This window comes from Corythoichthys intestinalis, chromosome 16, assembly GCF_030265065.1.
Source record: "Corythoichthys intestinalis isolate RoL2023-P3 chromosome 16, ASM3026506v1, whole genome shotgun sequence".
In the NCBI taxonomy this organism is placed as follows: domain Eukaryota; kingdom Metazoa; phylum Chordata; class Actinopteri; order Syngnathiformes; family Syngnathidae; genus Corythoichthys; species Corythoichthys intestinalis.
This window is the reverse complement of record NC_080410.1, coordinates 51593539-51608716: the sequence shown is the minus strand read 5'-3', so window position 1 is coordinate 51608716 and position 15178 is coordinate 51593539.

Here is a 15178-nt window from a genome sequence, read left to right as displayed (position 1 = left end):
TGCGTCGCTAACAGTACTATCTGTAAAATGGTAGATGGCACCTGGTCTTATTGTCTGTAAGTCAGAATTTATTGGTTAGGGGGCGGGTGAACACAGATCCTGTGGGTTTTTTTGATCTGGGGGTTAGAAGTACTGGTGGTCGGCACGCGGCAAGCTAGCGTTCCTGTCGACACAGAAACCAAGCAGTTTGTTTCTCACATGTGGTTAATGTGTTCAGTTTCTTTAAAGGGTTGTTGTCAACAAGCTTCTAATGTTTTTGAAGGAGGATATTTCGGCCTTTTGGTACGTTCCCCTAAGAGCTACGCTTTGTCCCTGGTAGTGCTACAACAATTAATCGATTAACTCGAATAATTCGATTAGAAAAAACCTTAGAATCAAATTTTGCTGCTTCGATGATTCGTTTAATTAGTTCAGAGCCCATAAAGGGACATCGATAGACATAAAATTTATTTAAGCAATCTGGTGCACATCAGATAGTTTCAAGTGTGCACCAGAAACTATCTGGTAAACACTAGCATTATATAGCAAGTCTGCTAGCTTGTATGCTATATAATGCTATCTGTAAACGTTAGCATTATATAGCATTTAAGCTAGCGGACTTTTATCATGCAATTTAGCCAATTGTTGTAACCATTAGCATTATATAGCATTTAAGCTAGCAAGTCCGTTAGTTTAAATGCTATATAGTGCTAATATTTACCAGATAGCATTGACTTGCTAGTCCACTAGATTGAATGCTATATAATGCTAATGTTTACAACAATTGGCTAACTTGCATAGTCTGCTGGCTTAAAACACTATACAGTATAATGCTCATGTTTACAACAATTGGTTAAATTGCGTTAGCATTAGGGTTGCTATCTGGTAAACATTACTACTATACTATATCTTAGCAAGGTGAAATAGATATTATTGCAAGCATAAACACCTGTTCATTTGTTTCACATATTCTAAAATTCATTCTGCATTGCATTAAATGTTCATATCCGATTACTTGATTATGAGAACTAACTAATTGATAGATTGATCGATAGCTGTCCCTAGGAAGGCTGCTGCCCTGTATGTTATCAAGACATATAGTTGTATAAAAAGTATCTGAACCTTTTGGAATTTTTCCACATTTCTGCTTAAAATCACCATCAAATGTGATACGATCTTTATCAAAATCACACAGATGTAACAATAGTGTCTGCTTTAACTAAAACCACCCAAACATTTATAGGTTTTCATATTTTCATGAGGATATCATGCAAAAAATGAAAGAAGGGGAAAATTAAGTAAGTGAACCCTCTGCCTAAGGAGACTTAAAGAGCAATTGAAACCAATTTTTACCAAACAACTGAAGTCAGGTGTGTGTGCCCAATCACTGCTGAGTGGTTTAAAGCCCCCTGTCGACTATAAAACACACATCTGGTAACAACTGTCTTGTCAAAAGAGCAGTCTGAAGACCTGTGATCAAGGATTGTCGATTTGTACAAAGCTGGGAAAGGATGCAAAACCATCTCTAAAAGTCTGGATGTTCATCCATCGACAGCCAAAGAAGTTGTCTACAAATGGAGAGGGTTGACACTGTTGCTTCTCTCCCAAGGAATGTCCGTCCAAGAAAGATAACGCCAAGAGTTCAGCGCAGAACACTCAGAGAGGTAAAAAAAGAACCCTAGAGTGTCTGCTAAAGACTTACAAAAATGACTGGCACAGTCCAATATCTCTGTGCACACATCAACTACATGTAAAACTATGGCCAAGAATGGTGTTCATTATTTCTCGTTTAATGTTCGCAAAAAGGCACTTGGACACTCCACAGACGTTTTGGCAAAATATTTTGTGGATCTATGAAACCAAAGTTGAATTGTTTGGGAGTAACACACAACGTCATGTGTGGAGGAAAAATGGAACAGCTCACAAACGTCAACAACTCATCCCCACTGTGAAGCATGGTGGAGGGAGCATCATGATTTGGGGCTGTTTTGCTGCCTCGGGGCCTGGACAACTTGCAATCATTAATGGAAGAATGAATTCAAAAGGATGTTTTGCAGGAAAACCTGAGGCCGTCTGTCAGAGAGTTGAAGCTAAAAAGAGGATGGATGCTGCAACAAGACAGTGATTCAAAACACAAAGTAAATCAACTTCAGAATGGTTTCAGGAGAACAAAATACATGTTGTGGAGTTGCCAAGTCAACGTCCAGACTTCAACCCCTTTGAGATGCTGTGGCATGACCTAAAGACAGCGATTCATGCTAGACTTCCCAGGAATCTGACTGAACTACAGCAGTTTTGTAGATTAGAATGGGCCAAGATTAGTCCTGATCGATGTCGCAGACTGATCTGCAGCTACAGAAAGCGTCTGGTTGAAGTTATTGCTGCCAAAGGGGGTCCCACAAAATTTTAAATGTGATGGTTCACTCACTTATTCCCCCCCCCCCCCTGTCATTGTTTGCATACTATCTTCATTAAAATATGAAAACCTATAAATGTTTGGGTGGTTTTAGTTAAAGCAGACAGTTTTTTCATCTGTGCGATTTTGACAAAGATCAGATCACATTTGATGGGGATTTTATGCAGAAATACTTAGATACTAGATAGATAGATACTTTTTCATACCACTGTATCAAGCGGCCTGCAGTTTTGAACTTGTTTTGAACCTTTTTTTCTCCGTGCTCGCTGGTAACACTGAAAACGATCTTCAATTCTCATGAAAAAAAAAACAGAAAAAAAACTGGTCATCTTTCTCAGATGTAAGGGTCGTGTCACTCATTAGGCAGCGGAGTGGGGTGAGAAAGGTGAAATCATCTTGTTTCGTTTTGAACCTTTTTTCTTCGCGCTTGTAGTGCGCTTGTGGTTAACGCTGATGACAGTCTTCAATTCTCATGAAAACAAACATTGGTCATATTTCTCGGATGTGTCACTCATGAGTGGGGTGAGAGGTGAAGTGATTCATCCGCAACCTCAAGGGCCGCTCTTCCATTAGAAAATTACACTGCACCGCCTGGCAGAGATATTCAGCTCACCTCATCAATATACACCGAAAGTACGGAATAGTGGGGACGCTAAGCTCCCCACACATTATAGTCTTACTTTTTCCTGTAAATGTTTTGCACAGCCTATTCCTACCGTTCCAACTTCCTAAAACTGTATAGAGCTTTTGTATGCCTTGATTTACTGAAGTTTTGAATGTGTAAATCAAGGGCGTAGGTTTGCATAGGGACCTAACACTAGCAACTTTTCAGGATGCTCAAATTGTCCCCACCAACTTTTAAGCAAATTTATATGCATTTTATAATGAGTTCCGTTATAGATCGTCTTTCCATATGTTGTAAGGTGTTGAAATTCGCCCCACCCGCGACCAAGGCGCACGGAAACAGCGACAGCTGAACAAAGTGCCGCTCTGCCGATGCTGCCTCCGCGCGCGCCAACCGGGAAGGCGGAACTTCGCGCGTTCATCTCTGATATTAACCTTTGACTCTGACTGACTCCATGTTCCAAAAGTTTGAAAAAGACTCGCCGAAAGCAGGTTGACAATTTATTCGTCGACAATGGTCAAAAACAAGGCAAAAACAGACGACGGAGGGATAATTCTGGGTCCAAAACAAGGCTACATGTTTCCGAGCAGCAAAATCTGTCTCATCTCAGTGTCCGGTGTTTTTTAAGTCCGTGGGCCGGCCGAAGGTGTGTCCAGGCGTTGCTTTGGGATCATCCCTCTCTGGCCGGTTTCGGGCTGTTTAGGTTCGTGCGTGGATGGGATGTGGTTGGCACAGCGACCGACGCTGGTCTTGACGTCACAAGCGCCTGCTATCAACTTTGTTATCCGGGCTGGCACTACTTGTTTTAGGACAAAGCGCGCTGGTCTTTGTCCTTGAGGACTGATTGCCAGAGTTGGTGCGTCAATCTTGCTCGTGGCTAGTGTTGTTAATAACGGCGTTATAATATAACAGCGTTACTAACGGCGTTATTTTTTTCAGTAGTGGGTAATCTAATTAATTACTTTTCTCATCTTGGCAACGCCGTTACCGTTACTGAGGACGGAAATGCATGCGTTACTATGCGTTACTATATTGGTCGAAAAGTCTGAGGGAGACGGACTCACCGAGACGACAGAGCAGAGCAGGAGTAGGGAGGAGGCAAGAAAGTTGTGACGCCGAGCAAACGCGATGCTAGGTAGCTCCAATAATACATGTTGTAGCCGATAGCTAGTACAAACTACGCCCGCATGTTATGGTAGATATGGTAGACATGGTAGATATCACATGTACTGTACATAGATATAACTAGATGCAAAATGACAGACATGGCACTAAATGAGTTAGTAGACAGCCGCCATCTTAAAGCAGTAGACTTTTTAGGACGGCTCTGTTGTAGAGAACCTTCCTAGCGAACCTAAGTAACTTTATATCTAAAATACTTCTAAATCGGCAAAATCTTGACTTGAATCTATCTTTAAATGATGAAACAGTTTTAAAACTTTCATATGTTGAAAGTAGAGAGAAGGGAACTAATGCAATAATGGGAGCAATTTTAACAACTTTTAACAGTTGATTCAGGGTAAAGGGTAAATTAGGGTAAAGAATTGGGCTCGGGCCAATTGTACCAAAAACCTTCACAAAAAAATTCACATAGTGTGGCCAATGGTTTTTCTTTTTTTTTTGAGGAAAAAAAAAAAAGTAATTATCACCAATTACTTTGCCAAGTAACTAATTACTCTTTCATTCAGGTAATTGAGTTACTAATGCAATTACTTTTTGGGAGAAGTAATTTGTAACTACAATTAATTACTTTTTTTCAGTAAGATTAACAACACTGCTCGTGGCGCACACGATTTTGGGCTTCTGTGATAAGATGGCGTTGTGTATCTATTCTGTTTCTTTAAACTATGGTGTGCTATTTATTTAACATTAGGTGTGTTAGAGTAGTGCAGTCTACAGTGAATATGAGAAATGATACTATTCCCTGATTAATTATATTACGTGTGTTTGAGTAATGCAAACAGTTAGACGGTGCCTATGAGAAACGGTACCATTTTTCCTTCAAAGGATAAAATTGACCCTACCATTATGAAGTTAATTATTTTCATTATGTTCAAACTTACATTTAGCCCTTTTCACTTTCAGAATGTGCCGGTCCACCCCCTCAAACATGTTTGATTGGCTGATAACTTGACCCAGCCCCGACAAACACACACACTCACACAACCCCGACAGAAATACATGTCGACAACATGCCATCCCCTTCGAAGAGGAAGGATATAAGAAGGTTTTTTTTTTTACCAGCAGCATCCACAGTAAGTAATTTAAAAAGACGCCATTGTTGTTGAGGTGGGAAACACCAATAATTTTGCTACTGAAAGTCCGACCTGCATCAGAGTTAGCATAACATTAAACTGTGAGAACTTGCTAACCTGCAAAACTCAAGAAGGAAGCTGCTTAGAGAGAAGTGCCCTTCTGTTTGTATTTTCTACTGTTAACGTTAATTAAATTGTAAGAAATGTAGCAAACTCTGCTGGAAACTACAGAACTAGAAAAACGTGAGCAAAAAGCTGCTTAGAGAGAGAGAGAGAGACGGGTGCTGCATAACTTCATATGTTGCTCACATAAGACAACATAATCATAATCTATGTACATAAAAAATATATGTATATTTTTGGATGCCGCAAGCTACCCACACTAGTGTTACGATCGACTTGTCGACCGTGATCGACAAAATGAGCACCCCTAATTCCTCATATCAATTAATTACGTTGATATTTGTGAAAAAGGTAGCCCTTAGTCCCATTCACCCAATCTGTTTGGTCTTATTAATGTCCCATCCCTAGCAAAAAGTGTACATGCAGATTATGCTGTTATATTGTCCCTACCAATGTTGAGACCAAACCTACGCCCTTGGTTTAAATACTAGTATTTGAATAGGATTGTGGTGGTCCTTGCCCACACTCCCCTCTGCTGGCTTTTATTGTTATGACACTTCCTGTTTTGATGTTTTAACCTGGCTCACCTGGGAGTGCACCTGCAGCTCATCATTGATCAACACTGCTTATAAGGAGCGGCCCGGGCAGCAAGCAGGTGCCAGATGATTCTGCCAATCACCAGTGGTACATCGGCCAACTACGCCTGTAGTGTTTGACAATCGTTCCTAGATCTCTTGATTAATCTTGTTCTTTGCCACCAGGACAACCACCTATCAAGCCACCACAGCCACAGCCTGAACAACAGCCACAGCCTGAACAACAGCCACAGCCTGAAGCCCAGCCACAGCCATAACCATAACCATCGCCATTGTTCAATAAAAACCCTTCACTCCACTACCGTTTCCTGGTCGCACTTTGGTCCACCTCAACTTTGCCTACCTTGCCCCAACATAATCATCTGGCCACAAAAATGGACCAAGCGACCGCTGACACCGTCCAAGAGGCCCTCGGACACCAGGGAGTCATGCTGGACAAGCATGAGTTGACGCTATGTAGCCTTGGAGAGACTCTCCGGAGGATTTCCATGGACTTGCAGCAGGTCAAGACACAGCTCTCACAATCCAATTCCAGGGCCGGTTCTACTGTTTCTGTGAGTAGTCCTACTGGTGGTCCACCGCCCCCCCTTCGGCCGGACATTTTTATTCCAACTCCTGAATGTTACTATGGGGAGTTGGGCTCTTGCAGACGTTTTTTACTCAATTGCAATCTCGTCTTTAATTTGCAGCCTTCTAGTTATGCCTCTGATGAAGCTAGAGTTGCTTTTTGTATTAACTTGTTGAGGGGAAAGGCTGGTCAGTGGGCGACAGCGCTTTGGGAGAGAAATTCACCAGTGCTAAATTCTTTCGAGGCATTTTCTGGGGAACTTCGTAGAGTGTTTGATCACCCCGTTCGTGGGAGAGAGGCCAGAAATCGCCTTTTTTCCCTTCAGCAGGGTTCTCAATCAGTGGCAGACTTTTCGATCGCCTTTCGTATTTTGGCCGCGGAGAGTGGCTGGGGTGAGCTGGCTCTATTATCTGTCTTCTCGCGTAATTTGGCGGAGGAAATAAAGGACGAACTAGCAACACGGGATGAACCTTCCACCCTCGAGGAAATGATTTCCCTTTCGATAAAGATCGATAACCGCATTAGAGAACGAAATAGGGAGAAAGCTATTAAGTCACGTCTTTTCCCGCCACACATATCTCCCTCTGCTAATACCATCAAACCATCCCCTAGTGACACACAGCGACCGACACCCCCTCTTCCGTTGGAAGACCCCATGCAACATGGGCCAACCGAACACTTTGCAATCACCTGCCATGCACGGCCAAAAGACCCGGCTCGCCCGATAAAAAGGAGCACCATGGTGAGCCAAACCTCCTCGGATTCCTGCTCTCAGTCACGACTCATACTCCCTGCTAGCATTTCCCATGGTTTAGACGCTCTACCACTTCAGGTATTCATTGATTCTGGTGCTGACGACAGTTTTATGGACGAAGGTTTTGCGTATCAGGCTAAAATCCCTCTCGAACCCCTCAAGGCCCCCAAAGTGGTGGAAGCAGTGGATGGCAGAAAACTGTTTTCAGTAACTCATCGCACAGTTCCTCTCATGCTTAAAGTCTCAGGAAATCATCATGAATCAATACAATTGTTTATTATCTCCTCTCCCGTGGCACAGGTCATCCTTGGTCTCCCCTGGCTCAAACTCCACAACCCAAACATAAACTGGACGGTGGGGAAGATTGTGGGGTGGAGCAATCGCTGCCACCTGGAGTGTCTTGGCTCAGCACACGCAATCGGGAGACCGGTCAAAGAGCCAGTCTATCCTCCAGAGCCACCTGACCTCTCCAACGTACCCCCCGAATATCATGACTTGGCCACCGTGTTCAGCAAGGACCTCGCCCACACTCTGCCTCCCCATCGCCCATATGATTGTGCCATTAATCTCTTGCCAGGTGCACCCCTTCCAACAAGCAGACTCTACAACATATCCGGTCCTGAAAGAGCAGCTATGGAAGACTACATCAGAGATTCCTTGGCATCTGGTATCATACGCCCCTCTTCCTCTCCGGTCGGTGCCGGTTTTTTCTTTGTGGAGAAAAAAGATTCCACCCTCCGCCCCTGCATTGATTACCACAACCTAAACCAGATAACAATAAAGGATAAGTACCCGTTGCCTCTAATTGACCCTTCTTTTGAGCCCTTCAGTCATGCCAGGTTATTCACCAAGCTGGATCTCCGAACTGCATATCACCTTGTCCGAATCCGTGAGGGGGACGAGTGGAAGACGGCATTCAACACTCCCATTGGTCATTTTGAGTACCTGGTAATGCCCTTTGGTCTCACAAATGCTCCTGCTGTTTTCCAACGACTCATGAATGACATCTTCCGGGATATTCTGAACCGTTTTGTATTTATCTACCTTGATGACATACTTGTCTTTTCACGATCCTTAGAGGAGCATCGGCATCACGTCAGGATGGTCTTGCAGCGGCTCCTGGAGAACAGGCTTTTTGTTAAACCGGTAAAGTGCGAATTCCATGTGTCCTCAGTGAGCTTTTTGGGTTACATAATCGCCCAGGGGCAACTCAAACCTGACCCAATAAAGATTAAGGCAGTCATTGACTGGCAAACTCCCAATACGCGGAAGGAGCTCCAGAGATTCCTGGGCTTTGCCAATTTCTACCGTCGCTTTATCCGGGACTACAGCAAGGTGGCCCTCCCCTTGACTCAACTCACTTCCACCAAACACCCCTTTGCCTGGTCCGAAGCTGCTGGTAAGGCGTTTTCTCAGTTAAAGTCACTCTTCACCTCTGCCCCTATTCTCAAACACCCCGACCCCTTGCAACAATTTGTTGTGGAGGTGGATGCATCGGACACCGGAGTTGGGGCCATCTTGTCCCAGCGAGACCCCACTACCCACAAGCTGCACCCATGTGCCTTTTTCTCCCGACGGCTCAGCCCTGCTGAAAGTAACTATGATGTTGGGAACCGGGAATTGCTTGCAGTTGTTTTGGCCCTGCAGGAATGGCGCCACTGGCTGGAAGGCGCCAAGATCCCATTCCTCATCTGGACTGATCACAAAAACCTCTCCTACATACAATCCGCACAGCGTCTTAACCCCCGACAAGCCCGCTGGTCTCTGTTCCTTGCCCGGTTCAATTTTTTGTTGTCATATCGCCCAGGTTCACGCAATGGCAAGGCAGATGCACTGTCACGGCTGCATTCACCAGGTCCAAGCTCTGTAGACCCTGGACCCATTCTTCCGTCGTCCTGTGTGGTTGCCGCTGCCAGATGGGAGATTACATCATTGGTCAGGGAGGCTCAGAAAGCTGATCCAGATCCGGGAAACGGTCCCCCAAATCGCCTATTTGTCCCATCTGTTGCCCGGTCTCAAGTCCTAGAATGGAGTCATTCATCCAAACTAACCTGTCACCCTGGTATCCATAGGACCCTGTCTTTCCTCCAACAGTCATTCTGGTGGCCTGGTATGGCCAAAGATGCCCGCGACTTTGTCAAGGCCTGCACGGTCTGCGCTCGAGGGAAGGCCTCCCATCAGCCACCCGCTGGTCTGCTATGCCCCCTCCCTGTTCCCAGTAGACCTTGGTCCCACATCGCAGTTGATTTCATAACCGGTCTGCCTCCCTCTGAAGGTAACACTGTTATTCTTACTGTTATCGATCGTTTCTCCAAGTCTGTTCACTATGTTCCCCTTCCCAAATTACCATCTGCTCTGGAGACCGCCAACCTGTTAGTAAAACATGTATTCAGGCTTCATGGCCTCCCTCTAGATATCGTTTCGGACCGTGGCCCTCAGTTTTCCTCATCGGTGTGGAAAGAGTTCTGCAAAGTGGTGGGCGCGGCAGCCAGTCTTTCCTCAGGATACCATCCTCAGACCAACGGCCAGACCGAAAGGGCCAACCAGGACCTAGAGGCCGCCCTGCGTTGTGTCACCGCCCATCATCCCGTTTCCTGGAGCACTTTCCTGCCCTGGGTGGAGTATGCCCATAACTCTCTCATCTGCTCAGCCACCGGTATGTCCCCTTTCATGGCATGTAATGGTTTTCAGCCTCCTTTGTTTCCAGAGCAGGAAAGGGAAGTAGCTGTCCCTTCCGTGAAGGACCACATCAGTAGGATTAGGGGAATCTGGAGTACCGTAAGGGCTGCCCTCACTCGCACCGCCGAGAAAAACAAGAAGCTGGCAGATCTCCACCGTTCACCAGCCCCGGAATACAAGGTGGGACAAGAGGTCTGGTTGTCTGCCCGGGACCTTCCCTTGCAGGTGGAGTCGCGCAAGTTAGCCCCCCGTTTCGTGGGCCCTTACAAGATCACTAAGATCATCAACCCTTCCGCTGTTCGCTTGGACCTCCCGGCATCCATGAACGTACACCCCACCTTTCATGTTTCCCTGCTCAAGCCCGTTTCCTCCAGTGACCTCTGCCCTCCGGCTGTAGCACCTCCCCCACCCCTTCTCATTGATGGCCACCCAGCATTTGCTGTCTCCAAGATCCTGGATGTCCGACCTCGCGGCCGAGGTTTTCAGTTTCTGGTGGACTGGGTGGGCTATGGCCCTGAGGAGAGGTCATGGATCTCCCGCAGTCTAATTCTGGACCCGTCTCTCTTGCGGGATTTCTACGCTGCCAACCCTGGGAAGCCGGGCAGGCCGCCCGGTGGCGTCCGTTGAGAGGGGGGTACTGTGGTGGTCCTTGCCCACACTCCCCTCTGCTGGCTTTTATTGTTATGACACTTCCTGTTTTGATGTTTTAACCTGGCTCACCTGGGAGTGCACCTGCAGCTCATCATTGATCAACACTGCTTATAAGGAGCGGCCCGGGCAGCAAGCAGGTGCCAGATGATTCTGCCAATCACCAGTGGTACATCGGCCAACTACGCCTGTAGTGTTTGACAATCGTTCCTAGATCTCTTGATTAATCTTGTTCTTTGCCACCAGGACAACCACCTATCAAGCCACCACAGCCACAGCCTGAACAACAGCCACAGCCTGAACAACAGCCACAGCCTGAAGCCCAGCCACAGCCATAACCATAACCATCGCCATTGTTCAATAAAAACCCTTCACTCCACTACCGTTTCCTGGTCGCACTTTGGTCCACCTCAACTTTGCCTACCTTGCCCCAACAAGGATAAAAAATACATTTTGAAATTTAAACACGTTCATGTTTTTGCTAGGGCTGTCAAACGATTAAAATTTTTAATCGAGTTAATCACAGCTTAAAAAATTAATAAATCATAATCAATCGCAATTCAAACCATCTATAAAATATGCCATATTTTTCTTTAAATTATTTTTGGAATGGGAAGATAAGACACAAGACGGATATAGACATTCAACAAACTGTGCATAAGTACTGTATTTGTTTATTATAACAATAAATCAACAAGATGGCATTAACATTAACATTCTGTTAAAGCGATTCATGGATAGAAAGACTTGCAGTTCTTAAAAGATAAATGTTAGTACAAGTTATACAAATTTTATATTAAAACCCCTCTTAATGTTTTCCTTTTAATAAAATTTGTAAAATTTTCAATCAAAAAATAAACTAGTAGCTCGCCATTGTTGATGTCAATAATTACACAATGCTCATTTGCGAAAACCCATAAAATCAGTCGCACCCAAGCGCCAGCAGAGGGCGACAAAACACCAGAAAACACAAGTAACAAGTGGGCATGACACTGCTTTCATTTTAATCTGTTTGAGCGGGTCATGTGCGTTAATTGCGTCAAATATTTTAACGTGAGTAATTTAAAAAAATTAATTACCGCCTGTTAACGCGATAATTTTGACAGCCCTAGTTTTTGCCACTGGAAATTAATGGGGCTGTTTTTTATTTAAATTATTTCTGAAAAACAATGCAACCATGGGCGTTACCGGGGGGGCAGGGGTGGGCAGTGCCCACCCACGGACACGTGACATGTAGTCAGGGGTGAAAGTGGTTAGAATTTCTTGCCGGAACTCCCGATGAGAAGGTCGCTACGGAACCAGAAATTGTATTTCTCTATTTATTTTGGGGGGGGGGGGGGGTCAAAACTACTGAAATGCAGAGAAAACTGATTTGGCCAGTTATTTCTATAACACGTGCAAAAACTGATTTGCATTCGAAATTGTATTTTTCAATGATTTGCAAAATAAAAATTAACAAAAAGAGCTATAACCCCAACCTCCATCTCCTAATTTTTATTTTCCCTCATTTCCTCACATACTTGATGCCAAATCTCAATTTTAACTACTTAAAGAGTATGTCATGCCCTGGGAAAATGTTAGTATTCCATCATTTATCCATAAACGCATGCCTTTTGTATTCCTATCACGCCACTTCGTGTAATTACACACAAGAAAATGAGAGAAATTTGGCTCGATTGTCAAGCTAAAACCTGCCTGCATCAATATAATTCCTTCTAGTGAGGGGAGAATTAGCGGTGTTTTGAGCTGTTTATGCTGTTGCATTGTGTTCGTCCTGCACATATTCCAGGTTCCCTCATGAAGAAACACCCCTCGTTGTCAATAAAAGAGAATTCCGAATTGACAGTGAGGGGTGTTTCTTCAACAAGAAAAAGGCTCAGTGCTTTAATACTGAATGGCGGCGATGATGGCAGACAATTTTGTTTCTAGTTTCAGCGACGAATCCGACGTAACGAATGTTCATCTAATGGTGACGAGGAGAGTTACGAAGCTTTAATCGGTGTTTTAGGTTACCAATTTGAGCCCAAACGCAGCGTAATGAAACGGTCATTGAGGGGAGCAATGACACTGATGAAACATCGGCAGCAGATCGTGTGGGAAACAACGAATGATATTTTTTGCATTTCTTTTTGTGAAGCTGATACACAGTGACCGCAAAATAAAGTCATGTATAGAATAATTATAATTTATTGCGCTTTCATAGTTTTTCACTCTGCCAACAGACACAAATATGAACGGGATCAGAGGATTTGTTCTATATATTTTACGAGCGGTAATTTATACATGTGTCCAGTCCTGTATCCAATGCGTGATATTTTTTTACTATAAAAGAGTACTCACTCTGGCCATTTCGAGCTTGGCTGCTCCCCTCCTTTGCTTAGCCTTAGCCTCCTTTGCCAGTCATCGTCCTCTTTCTTGATATCTCGGGACATTTAGGTGGCTGGTGTACGGTGGGCACCGCATCTGCTTTGAGCAGCAATCTTGCAGCAAAACCCGATTTCACTTGTCCATAGTTCGAGAAGCTTTCAGGTGGAAAATAACAGAAAACCGTGCCGGAGGCTGGGTCTAGAAAATTAGCCCTCTTTGCACGGACGAACTTTACCCATTGTCTGCGTAGTCCAGCTTTTTTTTTTTTCGCGTTCGGGAACTCATGGATACTATTTTCCGATAAATAGCTATTTGTACACCACATAGCACAGCAGTTTTGAACCATTTTAGTGATGTTTTGGTCAAACAAACCCGAACGCTACTCTCTCGTCGATAAAAAACAATGGCACCTGGCTCCGCCTCGACTGTCAATCACTTGTCGTGACGTCGCCGCCCCATTCGGCTGTTTCCGGAACACTTTCGGAAATGTTCGTCATTTTCGATCTATTTTCGATAATTGCTCATTAATGTGATTGATTTTTTTGTTAACTTTATCAATATTTGTTATCTTGGCACATAACGGTTCTATTGATGTCTCACACCCCCTTTGCCGTTACATACCCTTTAAGAACATAGGATGTATATTAAAAATGAAGATAATGTAAACATTTACTTTTTGTTGTGTTTTTTAATAATAAAGATATATGTAACATACATTCAGGAAAATAAGTACAAATGACTTATATTACGCAGAGTGAAATGGAATATATTTTGAAGATTGCGCAAACATTGACTTTTTTAACCATAAGGAAATGAATAAGTAGCTTAACATAAATGAACAAATATAAATCCAAAGTGCACATTGGCAGCTAAGATGTTCTGAACCTCCCCATCAGAGCAAATAAAACTAATATGATAAAAAGGCCACCATAACTCTTTCCTTGCTCTTGAAGATTTGATCCATTTTAATTTTTTTTTGCTGTTTCAGAAAACATGCACATTTGAACCAATTAGAGCTAACTATCTCTGTTGATCACATGTCAGTATGTCAGCCAATTGAACAGATAAATGAGTCCAGGCGTTTTGCTTTGCTGCGTGCATTCGCACATTGACGTGACTCGTCATCGTCAGACTCAGATAACTGCAGCAGCTGGGGAAACCGCCATGCCGTCCGTGGAATAAAATAAATTATAACTATAGGTGGAAACGGATTACGCTACACAAGCACTTTATCATGCTTGTTGTTAACACTTGTGTATGTAAATCTGATGTTGGTAGATAATTTACTTCTTGGAGATGAAGTGCATGTGTGGCATTTTTGTTTTTACATCGCGTTTTGACAGTTGGTGTTATACTTGTTTAGCGCTTTTCCACCTTTCAAGGCGCTCAAAGCACTTTACACTACATCGCCATCTACCTACTGGTGACGCAGCACCAGGAGCAATATGGGGTTCAGTATCTTGCTCAAGAATACTTAGGCGAGTTCATCAGAGCAGAGAATCGAACCCACAATCTCTGGGTTGGGGGGCAACTACTCTACCACTGAGCCATGCCATCCCTCGCCGTCAGTTGTCGTCATATTTTCGGAATCAAAGCACCATAGCTGTCCTGAACCTTATACCGGAACTGCGTTCCTGACCGTTCCCGCCCACTTTCACCCCTGGATGTAGTACTAACGGCAGTCTGGGGACCGCGTATGGTATCCCATTCATATAGTACTGATGTGTTCTAAGTTTTAACCTTTGCGTTGTTACCTCCGCTTTCACCTTAAAAAAAATTAAATGAAATGTTGGTTTTGTTCCTAGGGTGCGCTACACACATTTACGCATATTTTATTATTTTTTTTTTTAATCTTTTACATTTTATCAGTTTTCACCAGTGTTCACCTGGCTGTTGAGTTTGGTGAGAAGCTTTCTGAGGGGGTCAAAGTAGGGCTCAAAGCGTCGGCGGGACAAAGAATGACTGCTAGGGGGCGCTAGATGGCGTATTTGGAATTTGTCTTTACACGGTATCAAAGATTGCACCTGTCTGGACCTGCCTGCCTGGTGCATTTTGAAGCATTCTAAGGGGGTCAAAATGAGCTCAAAGGGGGCTGCGGAACAAAGAATAACTATAATAATAATAATAATAAAACCGAGGAACCACAATAGACAATAAAACCAAATCAA